Source organism: Triticum dicoccoides, chromosome 4A, assembly GCF_002162155.2.
Source record: "Triticum dicoccoides isolate Atlit2015 ecotype Zavitan chromosome 4A, WEW_v2.0, whole genome shotgun sequence".
Lineage (NCBI taxonomy): Eukaryota > Viridiplantae > Streptophyta > Magnoliopsida > Poales > Poaceae > Triticum > Triticum dicoccoides.
The window spans coordinates 740412586-740427426 of NC_041386.1; the positions used below are offsets into that span (position 1 = coordinate 740412586).

At 44.6% G+C, this 14841-nt stretch overlaps 1 long non-coding RNA gene across 1 annotated transcript; it reads left to right on the forward strand.

The window, feature by feature from the left end:
• The first annotated feature begins 201 nt into the window (after window positions 1-201).
• LOC119289990 lies at window positions 202-2133 on the forward strand. Its single transcript, XR_005141672.1, has 3 exons — window positions 202-444; window positions 583-695; window positions 1817-2133. It is a non-coding gene; the product is annotated as an uncharacterized LOC119289990 (long non-coding RNA).
• Window positions 2134-14841: the final 12708 nt, after the last annotated feature.

A 14841-nucleotide genomic window follows, 5' to 3' on the forward strand; every position in this document is an offset into this window, starting at 1 on the left:
AGGGTGCAGCAGCGGATCTGTGCACGGCAGGGGCTGGGGAGGCGGATCCGGTGGCGGGCGGCGAGGCAGGGGTCGCCGGGGACAATGAGGAAGGCCGGAGCGTGGTTTCCTGGGCGGATCCATGGAAGAAAAGAGACAGGGTGATGAGGAAGAGAAGATGGGAGAAAAGAGGGGCGGTGCGGCGACCCACGCATGCTCGCCGGAGCCGGGTGATGGCAGACGGGCGCGGGAGACGGAAGGATCTGGCGTGGCAGCGCGTAGTCCTTGTAGTTGGAGGAGGGCCTCCATGGCCGCGGCGACCCCTCCCCTTCTCTCTGTGGCCACGACAGCTCAGGCGCGGTCAGATCCGCCCTCCCTCCCTCATTCCTCGCGCCGGATAACCTAGCCGCCGGGCCATGGTGACCGACGGCGATGATGACGATGGTGGCTACCTCGACGACGGCGGTATGACTTAGAAACCCCTCCGCCCCTTCTCTTCTCCCTCGGCGACCGCTTGAATCCCGTGAGGAGAGGGGAGTGCCGACACCAGGGTTCTGCTCTTCTTTCCTCCCCTTCCCTGATGATATTCTCTCCCTCACGCAGGCACACACCCAACATCGCCATGGACCAGTAGCTCAAGCATTCTTCTTCCTGATGGTGATGGGGTTCCCTCACCATCTTCAGGTCATCGTCCTTGAGGCCTCCACCATCTGCAGGTCTTCCTTCTTTTCTTCCCCCCTCTGTTGGATTCCATTGGATTCTCTGCTCTGCAGGTGAAGCTCTATCTATTCTCTGCTGCAGTGTCTACAGTGGACTGTTTGCACCTTCTGTGCAAATACCTGATTGTATATGGATTGAATGGATGGATAGATTGCAGGGTCTACAGTGCAGCACCTTGATTTGATTTGGTCTGGAGCAGCAGCATCAGCTCCTTCCTTCCTTCTCAACCATCTGTATTTACTTTTACTACTGTATAAGCTTCTAAAATGTAAATTATGCTAGGAAAATTCCTCTTTAGCTTTAACTATGATATTCCTAAATGCGCAAGTAAATACTACTGGGATTACGACTACAAAAAAAATTCATGACATGCGAGCAATTCTCGGTTTAAATATTGTGAGCTTAACTAACAGGAGCTAAACTGTTGTGCTATGTTCAGAATTGCTACTAGAAAAGATAATCTAAACTGCACATTCTGAAAGTATATTGGACTCGTGCCCTTGGGAAATTAGTCTTCTAAGCATTAGTTTGTAAATAAATGACATGATAACTTGTTGGTTCAGTTTAAAGTTGTAAAGCTGTAGGCAGAGGCTTGCGGCAGGGGGAAAATCACTGCCAGTTGAAAACCAAAACTTCTATTTGTGAGTATGATCGGGACTGCGCTTTTCTGAAAGTATGTTAGCCAATGTTTGGATATCTTTCAATTACTTCTGAACAAGAAAGATGTAGTGCCATGCTAAGTTTGGATGTGGAGTTGCAATTTAACCTGCTTTGCAGCTCCATTTTGTCTTGCTACAACAATAGTTTGCCTCAGTGGTTAAGGGGTCAGGAACTTACATGGGCTTGCTCTTCTTTCATGTATTAGATATGGAGTCCACGCTGCTTAGATTTTCTAAAATTTATCTTCATTCCTACAACTTTTCTTGTCAATGAACTTTACGGCTATTTGGTCATGTATTTGACTGCTTATATTTTTTATTTCCTAATTGTGCACTTAGTCTGCATAAAATTCATTAGCACATATTTCCTTGCAATTATACTAAATTTCTGTTTGCATCCTTTTTCCATTTTGGTGGAATGTAGACATTGCTTAAGATGTAGTTTGATATTTTTCTAGGCGCAAGCCATCAGGCTCTTCCAGTCCAGGGGGAACCAGGCCCGAGTCACCACCATCCTGATGTTGCCACGACGGGCGCGGCAGCGGACAGGCCAATGCACCTTGCAGCGATATCTACGTTAGAGAGGGTGTTGTTGCCGTCCACCATGATAACAACCTGTGTTGTGTAGATTTTAGATTCTTTGGTGACGAATTGGACTACATCCCACTGAAGGCCACTTATCCTGCTCATGAGTGATGCTACTTAAAAACAATCCTAGGTGAGTGATATGTTCTTTGTCATGTCAGGTATGTAGTTCCACCGACCTCATATTGGATCGGAGTGTTTTGTATAGGATTCTTGTGGCGAAATCTTGAAGAAAAAATCATTCTTCAAGATGATGTTTTTCAAGCTCTAAATGGTGATTATGTTTTTTCTATAGTATACCAAAGATCATGCTTTTCTTTATGTCACAGAACAGATATGCTCTAAATTCCAATGGCACTAAAAATCTTAAGGATAAAATAGAAGCAATCTTTAGGAACTGGACATGTCTGCTCTATAAGAACCCCTGTGCTTATACCATGATTTTGTCTGTAACCTAGCGTTAGGTGTGCGTGGGTCGTAGCTGCACCTATATAAGGAGCAGTAGTGGTTATATTAAAAGGATTTTCTTCCTCTATTCCATCGCCCCTCACGGTTCCCCCACTCCCACACGCTCCCTCCTTACTGCTCCATTCATGCTCTCTCCTGGACCCCACACCCATTGTAGCTCAATCCACGCCGTAGTGTGCATCTCCAGTAATTGGTGCTAAGGAAAACGCTGCCTCCTCGCCACCGAGCGGCACCAACCAGATGTTGCCGTGTTCTTTTTGTGTAAAAATATATGGTAAATAAAATATATTTATGAACACTTACTGAACATACAACGGTGATAAATATATGTAACTTTTTTCATTTACATTACCTGTTTTGAACTGTAATTTATATGCAATTTCTATATCATGGTAGAACACAAAATTTGAATCGAAAAGAATAGCACTGACCAATGTATATTTTGCAAGTTCAGATATATATCCATACTTAACTAAAGTACGTATAGTGCATACTGTGGAATCACACGGCAAATATTCATGCTTAACTAAATGCATCTGCTCCATTCTGGCAGCAGTGAATCTCGGGACATTTCTATGTGGCCTTGGATCAATCCTAAACTGATTGGTGTTATCTGCCCATTCTCTTTACATGACCCAATAAAATATTTGTAGCTGCTTTTGCTGAGATGAATTGTTTGTTTCACGGATCCAAGCGTTGTTTTGGCGCTAAACCAAATCCTGGATCGAAGCCACATATGGTCTCTGCTTAATTGTCTTATAAGCAGTAGTCAGCTGAGTTCTGGAAATCCCACCCTCCTTGCCAGTAGCAAGATCTGACTAAATTTATAAATAGGGATTAGAAAGAAACATGTTACTTTGGTTACTTTTATCTTTATTTTACGTAATTTAGCTTATTGCAACTGTGGTTTTATGCTGCAGTTGACAAGATCTTTAAAGTTAGCTGGAAATCTTCTTCTATCCTTTTCATTGTACTATGTTTTTGAAGCTCCGATGTTTACTTAAAAAAATAGAAATTAGCAAAATTTTGGAAATTTTGTTTCTCGCTGCTCGGTCAGGCAAAGCCAGCTGCTCACCACTATGTGCGGTTCTCTTCCATTTCATGGCGTGTAACCGAATATGGCACAAGACTGTAGTCGTGTCATTGTGAAATTTATGGATGTTGATGTTTCTTTTTAATATAATAGTATTGTTTACCAATTTTGTCCCTGGATCATGAACTAATTTCTCTTTCTATTCCTTCTAGATAATTTGCTTCAGTTCTAGCTACATCGTGAAACATGCATATTGTTTCCCGATATATTGGGCATCAGTCCACCTCTCATAAGATCTCTGAATTTTTGATCCATATTGTATTTGCAGAATTATTTCTTCAAATGGAGGTTAGTTCTTTACTAATTCTGTGCTATTCCACTTTCAAGTTTTTGGTTCTAGAAGTGTAATACTTGCTAGGTTAGCTGCAAAAGCGGGATGTATATGGCCTGAATTTATATTTCAGAGTGTATAAACTGACTCAGAGTATTCTGACATCTGAAACATTTTGTTGTATGGTTCTGTCTTGAAAGAACTGAAGTAAATCTTCTATGGGAGAGAATATAAACGTGATTCTGAAACAACATGCCGCGTGATTCAGTTTCCTTTAAATATATCATTATAAATGGTTGGCTGGATTGCGTTTTGTATGGATTCTGCATGGGTCATTTATGTGGAATTACAAATTAGTTTTACATTTTTCTCGCCGAGCTCATCGTCTTTGGATTGCCATCTTCGGACTGGTTTGTGATCAAGTGGACACCAAAAATCCTTTTTTAACTACGGACACCGAGAGTGCATTTGTTTTAAAAATGAGTGTTTCAATTTGTTCTTGCTTTCAAAAAATATTCACATTTTTCAACATGTTCATGCTTTTAAAAAATTCTCAGAATTTCCAAAAGATAGTCCATTTTTAAAAATATATTCAAAATTGTTCACAAAATTTAAAATCTTAATACTCCCCGATCCATATTAATTGTGTTTCAAAAAAAATCATTTGTTCAAAATGTCCGTCTTCAAAATATGTTTCAGTTCTAACAAAAACAGATAAATTCAAGTTTGTTCATTTTCTTTAAGAAAACAAAGAAATATTTGTGTTTTTCCAAAAAGCAAAAAATAAAACCGAATGAAAGGAGTTTAGGTGGCTTCTTCACGTCCACAATTCATGCTTCGAAAAACGATAATAGTGTAACCTTACTACCGATGTTTATCAGAAATTAATATAGGAAATGGCTCGTAATGGCACACTGAATAGGTTTAAAGTGTTTTCCGCCTGTTGCACTTTTTGAGCAATTTCGCCCGCTGCAACGCACGGGCATTTGTACTAGTATTAGATCAAATACCAAGGCAGTGTTCCGGTTTGACCAACGCGTCGACAGACGCGTGTTTTGTTGCCGCTAATTATACTACTTCCAAACCATAGCTGCTGGTACTACTCCACGTCATTGTACAAAAGAAGAAACAAAGAGCATGGCCGGAGGCCCAGGCGCACACGTCGCTGATTGCACGTGCGTATGCGGCAGTTGCAGCAAGAAAAAAAATTTGCGACGGCCGCCGATGGATCATGTGTGTGCACGGCTGCTGCATTGATTGGGAGGATGTTCAAGTGGAGTGGATCAAGAAAAAGGAAATCAAGCCGGCCATGTACGGATTGCACTAGTACAATACAAAATCAGACTGATGTGCCATCACAAAAGCCGAAGTGATTTGCACTATTGTCGTACTCTTCGAGGACCCGAAGACCAGATCAGAAAAATAAATACTGTATATATGTACTCAGTGGCCAAGTCCGCTACTAAAGTTAAGTTATGCGTGCAGACTTTCCATGGCCTGACCGCTGTCCCGTGTCTCCATGGCAGTTGCTCTCCATAGGCTTACTACTAGTGCTAACTAAAAGGGACAATGGCGCAATCTCCAAGAAGGACCATCCTCCATCACGTGAAGGACTGCTGGAGAAAGGCTCGCTCGAGGATGATCAAATTGACTACAACCCGGAAAACAGACTAGCAGGCAGTCTTGGCTGTTCGTCGCCGAATCGCCGCGATGACTACGACCCGGAAAACAGACTACGGTTGCCTGCCTCTTGAGCCGCCGACCGCTGAGTCGTTGCCTGCGCCAGGACAGCCCGCCTTCACCGTGATCCGCCGCGGATTGCTCCTGCTGCTGCCATGGCCCGCCAAACGCGCCGCACGTTGAGCCGCGTCGGCCTCGCTCCGTATTGAGCCCTTCTGCTGCTACTGCGCTTTGCCAGCACACATCAACCCACCGTTTCGATGTGGCCCGTCTCTACCGGGTCGCCGCGCGCTCGTGTCAGCCTATGGTCGTCACCCACCACCACGCCTTGCCTCTGGCTGTGCCCCTGCATGCTCGCCTGAAAACGGCTGGCTGTTGCCTGAAGAAAGGAAAGTGGTAGTGTGGATTTTATACTAAAACTGAAACGGGGGAGAGTGCAGCAGGTGCTATTCAAGGAATTAACAAGGCTTTGCATCATGGCCGAATATTTTAATGGCCAAGTGGACCTAGAGACTGGGTCTGCGTACGGAGCTGTCGCCTAAATAAAATCAGGTGATATTTATCCTATGTATGTATATTTATTTATTTATTGTTAAGTATATGTTAATTTCTTTCGACAAAGAACTACTCTGGTCTGTTGTATTTTTTGTATGAAGGACTGCGGGTATGGGGCGCGAGCTTGCAACATTCTGTACCAGCGTTTGTCTGTGCCATACTGTCTGGGGAATGGATGTGCATAAATCGCCGTCCTTGCGGCCTAGTCTACATCGACTCACCGGGACCGCGCCTGTAGCCGGTTCATTCGACCATACCCGCGCCGGCTCAACCGTCCGCGCCCACGGCTGACCCGTCTGTCCGCGCGGCTTACAATGTCGCGGCCGACTCACACGTCCGTTCTGTTTTCTAAATGTCGTGGTTGACTCCGACATATATATCAACAAATCAGAGCCACGTCTGCTCACACAAGCTGTCCAATGGACATATGTGAGCCGCCCCCCGCTGTGCTGAGCCGCCGGAGCCGCGTTGAGCCGCTGGGGTTATATTAAGTCGCCGGTCTGCCTGAGCCGCCGGAACTATATTGAGTCGCTAGTCTGCCTGAGCCACCTCTGTTGCGATAAACGGATCATCCTCGTCCAAACAAATCAGGTGATATCCATCCAAGTTTGTTTTATTATCACATGTTGTTTTTGTCAAAGAACAAGTTTATCTTTGCCTTGGTCTGCAATATTGTTTATGCAGGTCAGTTATTTATGACAAAAAGTGATATTATACCGCGGAGATGGAGGCACGCCAACATCTTTGGCACAGGTGGTCGTCGTTACTCAACGGACTCCCACACCGGCTTACAATGTCGTGTCCGTCTCTCGCGACCGTGCCGGTTTACAATGCCGTGGTCGTCTCTCGCGACCACGCCGGCTTACAATGAGGAGGACAACTTGCCCGTCCGCACCGGCTTACAACGCCACGGCCGGTTCTTCTGCCTATGCCGCCTCTGATGTTACGGTCGTCTTTACCGTCCGTCTCTCACGGCCTGGTCTACATCAACACACCGGGTCGCGCCTGTCTGCGTGAGCTGTTCTTTGAGTATGAGCAAGTCGCTACTTGGGAAGCCCGGTTTCTTTTCCAACAAATTGGAGGCAAATTATCATATATTATCAACCACCGTCTGCACTGGATAGTTCAATGGGCAGGCACACAAGTCATCGCTACTACGGTTCGCTTAACTTCAAACAGCCAATTGGAAGGAACCATTGTCCAGTTGCTGACACGGCTCATACGGGATCATTTATAACCTGCCGCAGTCACCTCAACCTTCTGTGGATTCACATCGCGCTATCAACGCCAATGATATACACCTCCTGCTATGGTCAAATATGGAGAATCTCAAGCCAACTCCTCAAGTCGCCTTGAGACTTGGGGGCTACAATGGTATGACTCGGCAAAACTAGCCGGTTCCAATAAATTCAAGAACTCGGGGTCATTGAACGAAAAATAACTCGGGCCCCGGAGATTACTGCTAGATCGATGAAAATTTAAAAGCCGTCAGAAGATTTCCGGCTCAGAATAAGGACTCTGGTTTAAAATCCGGTTCAAGAGACATCTTTCTCCCACAAAGCACTGAAGCTCTCAAATCCGGTTCAAAATCCGGCCTAGGGTAAATTTGTCCCTCACAAATTTTTGAAGCTCTCAAATCCGGTTCAAAATCCGGCTCAAGGTAAATTTGTCCCTCACAAATTTTTGAAGCTTTCAAATCCGGTTTAAAGTTCCGGTTCAAAAAGAATTAATCTCTCGCAAGTTTGAATTCTAAGAAAAATTAAAGGTTGCCAAAAAGAACTTGCTGCCATGATGCGCGGTTCGAACATGGGTATCCTGCCTTACGGCTTATTTTATTATGGTCACTTGGGGGCTTCCTGCTCATCGGGCATAGCTATCAGTACCTTCTTGATCAGCGCAATGCCAAAATTTATATGGTCACTTGGGGGCTTCCTGTTCAAACATAGGTCGTATTCGAACCAAAGAGAACATAGCTATCGATACCCTTTTGATTAGCAAACTGCTGAACCTACTTGGGGGCTTCTTGATCGTATCCGAATCATAGCTCAACCCCTTTGGGAATCGACGTGGATCGTATTTGAATCAGCGTCGTTAAACAACTTTTAAGGTCATTTGGGGGCTTCCTGTTCAAACATAGGTCGTATTCGAACCAAAGAGAACATAGCTGTCGATACCCACTTTGATCGGAAACGCCAACGCCACTAGGGGCTATATGATCGTATTCGAATCTTAGCTTAACCCCTTTGGAACGGTTTACTGATCGTATTCGAATCAGAAGCCTAATTTTTTTATCTGTTTTGATACAATCGCAAGTATTTGAGTTGTCACAAATATCATATGTGCCGGCTCTTACAGAGTTGAGTTATCAACTTGACTGTCCGGGTCACATAAGCCGGCGGTATCATTCAAAGGTTCATAGGGATCTTGTGATCTACTTGTGTGCAGGATAAGACTACATTTGGGTGGTTACCCGCCCTGGCTTTTGACGTTAAGTCACCAGGGCATATGTTGTTTAAACTCTTTGCAGAATTTGCAGAAATATGACATATAAATGATTAAGTTCAAGCTCATTACCAAAGTTGATGCTTCAAAATGATTATCTGTTCTGGATTTTTCTCAAAGGCTATAAGCCGCCGGGTTATAAAAATTCCGGCTTACAATGGAGGTGTATTAAATCGCCATCGGCCAAGAGCCGCCGGGTATTTAAACTCTAAATTTACTTATCAACAGATGAGGTATTCAAAGTCGCTTTGGCGCAATGGCTATCATTTTATTAATGGATATGATTTATTCTACAGTGGAAGGAATAGCCCCGAGTCGCTGCATGCTTACGACCCGACACTTGGGGGCTACATTATTCAAATTAAGGTTACATCAAATATGCAAGTCTCATATCGCTGCAAGCATGCACCATGACACTTGGGGGCTAATGCAAAGTCATTTTTTCACCTCATTGAAGACCCGACTCATCATATCGTAATGACCCGGCCCTTGGGGGCTACCAATTGCTCCTGTCAATAGTTCAAGGTACACAAGTCTTAATCCATTATATTGAAGGATCCATTGCTCAGTTGGTAAAGCACAAAGCTCTTAACCTTGTGGACGTGGGTTCAAACCCCATGGTGGAGATTACATTATGATGTTATTATCAATGAATTATATACAAAGTCCCAGCTCAGTAATATTTTACTAAGCCGGCCCTTGGGGGCTACACGTTGCTGCTTCAGTTTACATGATAATATTTATAAAGTCCCTGCTCATTATTGCATAATGACCCGGCCCTTGGGGGTTACACCGGTTGAAGTTTTATGAGCATAAGGCAATTACAAGTCCCAGGTTGCTGCAAGCATGATAACCCGACACTTGGGGGCTACAGGTGATATACATATAAAGGGAAAAATCTTCAAATTCTCAGTTTTGAGCAGATCAGCTTGACCCGGTGTTTGCAACAATCATGATCCGGTGTCATCAATAATTATGACCCGGCATCGGCTACAGTTATTACCCGGTGCTATCAATATTGACAAGCCGGCAATTTTGGTTATGATAAACCGGTAAGTTTTACCTCTTCAAGCCGGCTGAAAGTCAGATGAGTATTTCAAGACCAATATGTTTTAAGCCGGCGCTTTGGAAGCGAGTTCAAGTGGATTACTTGTTTACAATATTTCTTCTACAAGCAAATTGATTGTGAAGCTGGTCTATTGACCCGGATTTTCTAGAAGAAGGAAATGACAATTGTAAGGATAATCAGGTCCTGTCTCAGGAGAATATTTAACACGGAGCACATGGAATTAAGGATGATCAGGTGCCGGCGTACAAGAATTTTTGACCCGGAACAAATTCTGTCAAAGTTGTTTTTGTATTTTGTTTATAGGATCAGTTTAACATGGATAAATCCTAATTAAACTGGGGGCTAATGTCGGGGATATACCCCGCGGTATGACCCGGCCGGAGTTATGACCCGGCCGGACAAGGCGATTCACCAGAAGACCCGCCTGGAGCTAGGCGACTCACTGGCGATATGCCTGGACATGGTGGTTTACATATAACCCGCCTGGACATTGTGACTCAGTGGAGACCCGGCGGGCGGGTCAGATGGACAACAAGGCCCAAAGCCCATAAGGCCGGCTCACGTTATGATGGGCCGGCTTAAGAGGAAAGGGATGACAAATATTTCCTTTAGGAGGAAGCAAGACCCGGACTTGTATTTAACTTGTAAAAGAAGATAGGCTAGTCCTAGTCGTACTAGGACTCCACATGTAACCTGCCCCTCTAACTTATATAAGGAGGGGCAGGGCTCCCCAAAGAGGGACAAGCAACAAGAAACAATATCTAGGGCTAGATACAAAGAGGAGAGCCGTCTTACGGCGACTCCCTCATGAGCATAATGAGACCTAGCCACAAACAGCATGTAGGGCTATTCCGGATGATGTTTCCTGGGGCCCAAAGCTGTCTAAATCCTCATCTTGTGTGTTGCGTCTCTCGATTCCGCTCAACCCCTTCAAGCTACCACATAGATGCGTTGGCCTCGCGACTAAGTCCTGGCACTAAGGACATCTGCCGTGACAATTCCACGACACTATTGGTGGCACATTTGGAAAAAAATTTAAAGCTGCAATTAATCATGGCCAAAGGCCTGAACCTATCTAGCTTAACAACATTAGGTTCTTTAGGAACTAGAGTAAGGAGGGAGAAATTGAGCCTAAAAAGGTCAAGATCTCCAGCCTCCCAATCTCTGAACATAGCAAATAAATCATTCTTAACCAATACTTCTGGTAGAACAGAAAAGGGAAACCATCTGGACCAGGCGCACCTTTAGCATATGAGCCAAATACAACAGTCTTAATTTCCTCCTCGGAGAAAGGACTTTCAAGCAAATTAAAATGATCAGAAGCAAGCATGCTGTCATGATCCCAGAAATCTTCCATAAGATCTATGTCAATGGTAGGAACATAACCAAAAAGGTTTTTATAATAATCAACATCTATTTGAAGAATACCTTGGGTGTCTTCCACAGGACCTGAGGGAGTTTCTACCATAGCAATTTGTTTTTTCCTCCTTTTCTGATTTGCCAGAGCTTTGAAGTATCCAGTGTTATACTCTCCCTCTAGAATCTCCCTCTCCCTGAACCTCTGTCTGGCCTTGATCTCTTCTCTTCTCCATATTTCATTTAGTTCACCTGCAGTATTATCCATATTTTTCTTAGAGTTAGGAGATAAAGGTTGAGATTCAACCAGAATATCTAAGCAATCATATTGAGCTACTAGGGCTTGCTTCCTCCTGTTTTGGTCTTCTTCATAGTTGGCACACCAACCTTTGGCAGCTTTCCTAGTGGTCCTAATTTTAAATTGCCAAATACCAATGGCCTTAGTGGCTTTGCACTGAGTGTTCCAAGCTTTATGAATAACTTCATCAAAGCCAGGGATGTCAAGCCACCATTTTTCAAATCTAAATAATTTTGAATTAGGATTATGGATCCCTGAATTAGTATTTAAAACCAGAGGGGTGTGGTCACTGCCCACTCTGGGTAGTGCTTTTATAGAAGCTCCAGGGAAGATCCCCTCCCAATCTACAGTAACAAAGACTCTGTCTAAAGCGGCCATAATCAAATTATCTTGATTGTTGGCCCAGGTATATCTTCTCCCAGCATTTTTGATCTCTATGAGACCAAATTTGTTGATCCAGTTGTTAAACAGATCAGCCCAATGCTGGTTGATATTCCCAGTATTTTTCTCACTTTTATCTCTAACCAAATTAAAGTCACCCCCTACTAGTGTAGGGCCTGACCAACTAGCAAGGACACTACTGAGTTCATTAAGGAAATCTAGTATGAACTCATCGTAAGCAGAGCCATAGACAGATATAAGTCTCCACTTAATGTCATTGTGTTTAAATTTCAAAATACAAGAAATGCAAAAGGTACCTATCTCACACTAGATAATGTCATAACGGTCTTCTTTAACACCTACTAGGACACCTCCAGCAGTGCCCACAGCAGGAAGCCAATTCCACACAAAACCACTCCTAGAATCAATGGCCTCTAGTTGTGGGATGGTGAAGTTGGCTTTTTTTGTTTCAGACAAACAAATAAAATCTGGGCTACAAGCTTTAATAAGCTCTTGCACTCTGGTACTCTTATAAGAGCCATTAAGACCTCTAACATTCCAGAATGTCCCAATCATAAGAAATCATTAAGGTTTTTTCTACATCTAGCTAACACTTTTTTGTTCCTTTGGTGTGATACCTCCACCCAAGGAAATTCACCCTCCTCCATATCTGACATATTTTCAGTGTTGGGGGAAAGGTGATTCTCAGTGTTATTAGAGTTACAAGCAATATCAACTCCGCTAGCATCATTGCTAGAAGGAGGAAATAGATCCGGATTGTCTTTTTGAAATGAAGACAGTCTCTCTAGTTCAATTTGTTTAATAATATCTGTTGGGGAACGTAGCAGAAATTCAAAATTTTCCTACGCGTCACCAAGATCTATCTATGGAGAAACCAGCTACGAGTAGAAAGAGAGTGCATCTACATACCCTTGTAGATCGCTAAGCGGAAGCATTCAAGTGAACGGGGTTGATGGAGTCGTACTCGTCGTGATTCAGATCACCGATGATCCTAGTGCCGAACGGACGGCACCTCCGTGTTCAACACACGTACAGCCCGGTGACGTCTCCCACGCCTTGATCCAGCAAGGAGAGAGGGAGAGGTTGAGGAAGACTCCATCCAGCAGCAGCACAACGGCGTGGTGGTGATGGAGGAGCGTGGCAATCCTGCAGGGCTTCGCCAAGCACCTACGAGAGAGGAGGAGGTGTCACGGGAGGGAGGGAGGCGCCAAGGGCTCAGGTGTGGATGCCCTCCCTCCCCTCCACTATATATAGGGGCAGGGGAGAGGGGGGAGGCGCAGCCTTGCCCCTTCCTCCAAGAAAGGGGTGCGGCTAAGAGGGGGGGAGGAGTCCATCCTCCCCAAGGCACCTCGGAGGTGCCTTCCCCCTTTAGGACTCTCCCCTTTTTCCTATATCTTGGCGCATGGGCCTCTAGGGGCTGGTGCCCTTGGCCCATGTAGGCCAAGGCGCACCCCCTACAGCCCATGTGGCCCCCCGGGGCAGGTGGCCCCACCCGGTGGGCCCCCGGGACCCTTCCGGTGGTCCCGGTACAATATCGATGACCCCGAAACTTGTCCCGATGGCCGAAATAGGACTTCCTATATATAAATCTTTACCTCCGGACCATTCCAGAACTCCTCGTGACATCCGGGATCTCATCCGGGACTCCGAACAACATTCGGTAACCACATACAAGCTTCCTTTATAACCCTAGCGTCATCGAACCTTAAGTGTGTAGACCCTACGGGTTCGGGAGACATGCAGACATGACCGAGACGTTCTCCGGTCAATAACCAACAGCGGGATCTGGATACCCATGTTGGCTCCCACATGTTCCACGATGATCTCATCGGATGAACCACGATGTCAAGGACTCAATCGATCCCGTATACAATTCCCTTTGTCTAGCGGTATTTTACTTGCCCGAGATTCGATCGTCGGTATCCAATACCTTGTTCAATCTCGTTACCGGCAAGTCACTTTACTCGTTCCGTAACACATCATCCCGTGATCAACTCCTTGGTCACATTGCGCATATGATGATGTCTTACCGAGTGGGCCCAGAGATACCTCTCCGTTTACACGGAGTGACAAATCCCAGTCTCGATCCGCATAAAACAATAGATACTTTCGGAGATACCTATAGTGCACCTTTATAGTCACCCAGTTACGTTGTGACGTTTGATACACCCAAAGCACTCCTACGGTATCCAGGAGTTACACGATCTCATGGTCAAAGGAAGAGATACTTGACATTGGCAAAGCTCTAGCAAACGAACTAACCGATCTTTGTGCTATGCTTAGGATTGGGTCTTGTCCATCACATCATTCTCCTAATGATGTGATCCCGTTATCAACAACATCCAATGTCCATAGCCAGGAAACCATGACTATCTGTTGATCACAACGAGCTAGTCAACTAGAGGCTCACTAGGGACATATTGTGGTCTATGTATTCACACGTGTATTATGATTTCCGGATAATACAGTTATAGCATGAATAAAAGACAATTATCATGAACAAGGAAATATAATAATAATACTTTTATTATTGCCTCTAGGGCATATTTCCAACAGTCTCCCACTTGCACTAGAGTTAATAATCCAGTTCACATCGCCATGTGATTAACACTCACAGGTCACATCGCCATGTGACTAATACCCAAGAGTTTACTAGAGTCAGTAGTCTAGTTCACATCACTATGTGATTAACACTCAATGAGTTTTATGTTTGATCATGTTGCTCGTGAGAGAGGTTTTAGTCAACGGGTCTGAACCTTTCAGATCCGTGTGTGCTTTACAAATCTCTATGTCATCTCCTAGATGCAGCTACCACGCTCTATTTGGAGCTATTCCAAACAACTGTTCTACTTGGAGCTATCCTAAATTATTGCTCCATTATATGTATCCGGTCTCTCTACTCAGAGCTATCCGGATAGGTGTCAAGCTTGCATCGTCGTAACCTTTACGACGAACTCTTTTACCACCTCCATAATCGAGAAAATTCCTTAGTCCACTAGTTACTAAGGATAACTTTGACCGCTGTCCTGTGAGCCATTCTTGGATCACTCTTGTACCCCTTGACTGTCTCATGGCAAGGCACACTTCAGGTGCGGTACACAGCATAGCATACTGAAGATCCTACGTCTTAAGCATAGGGGACGACCTTCGTCCTTTCTCTCTATTCTGCCGTGGTCGAGCTTTAAGTCTTAACTTCGTACCTTA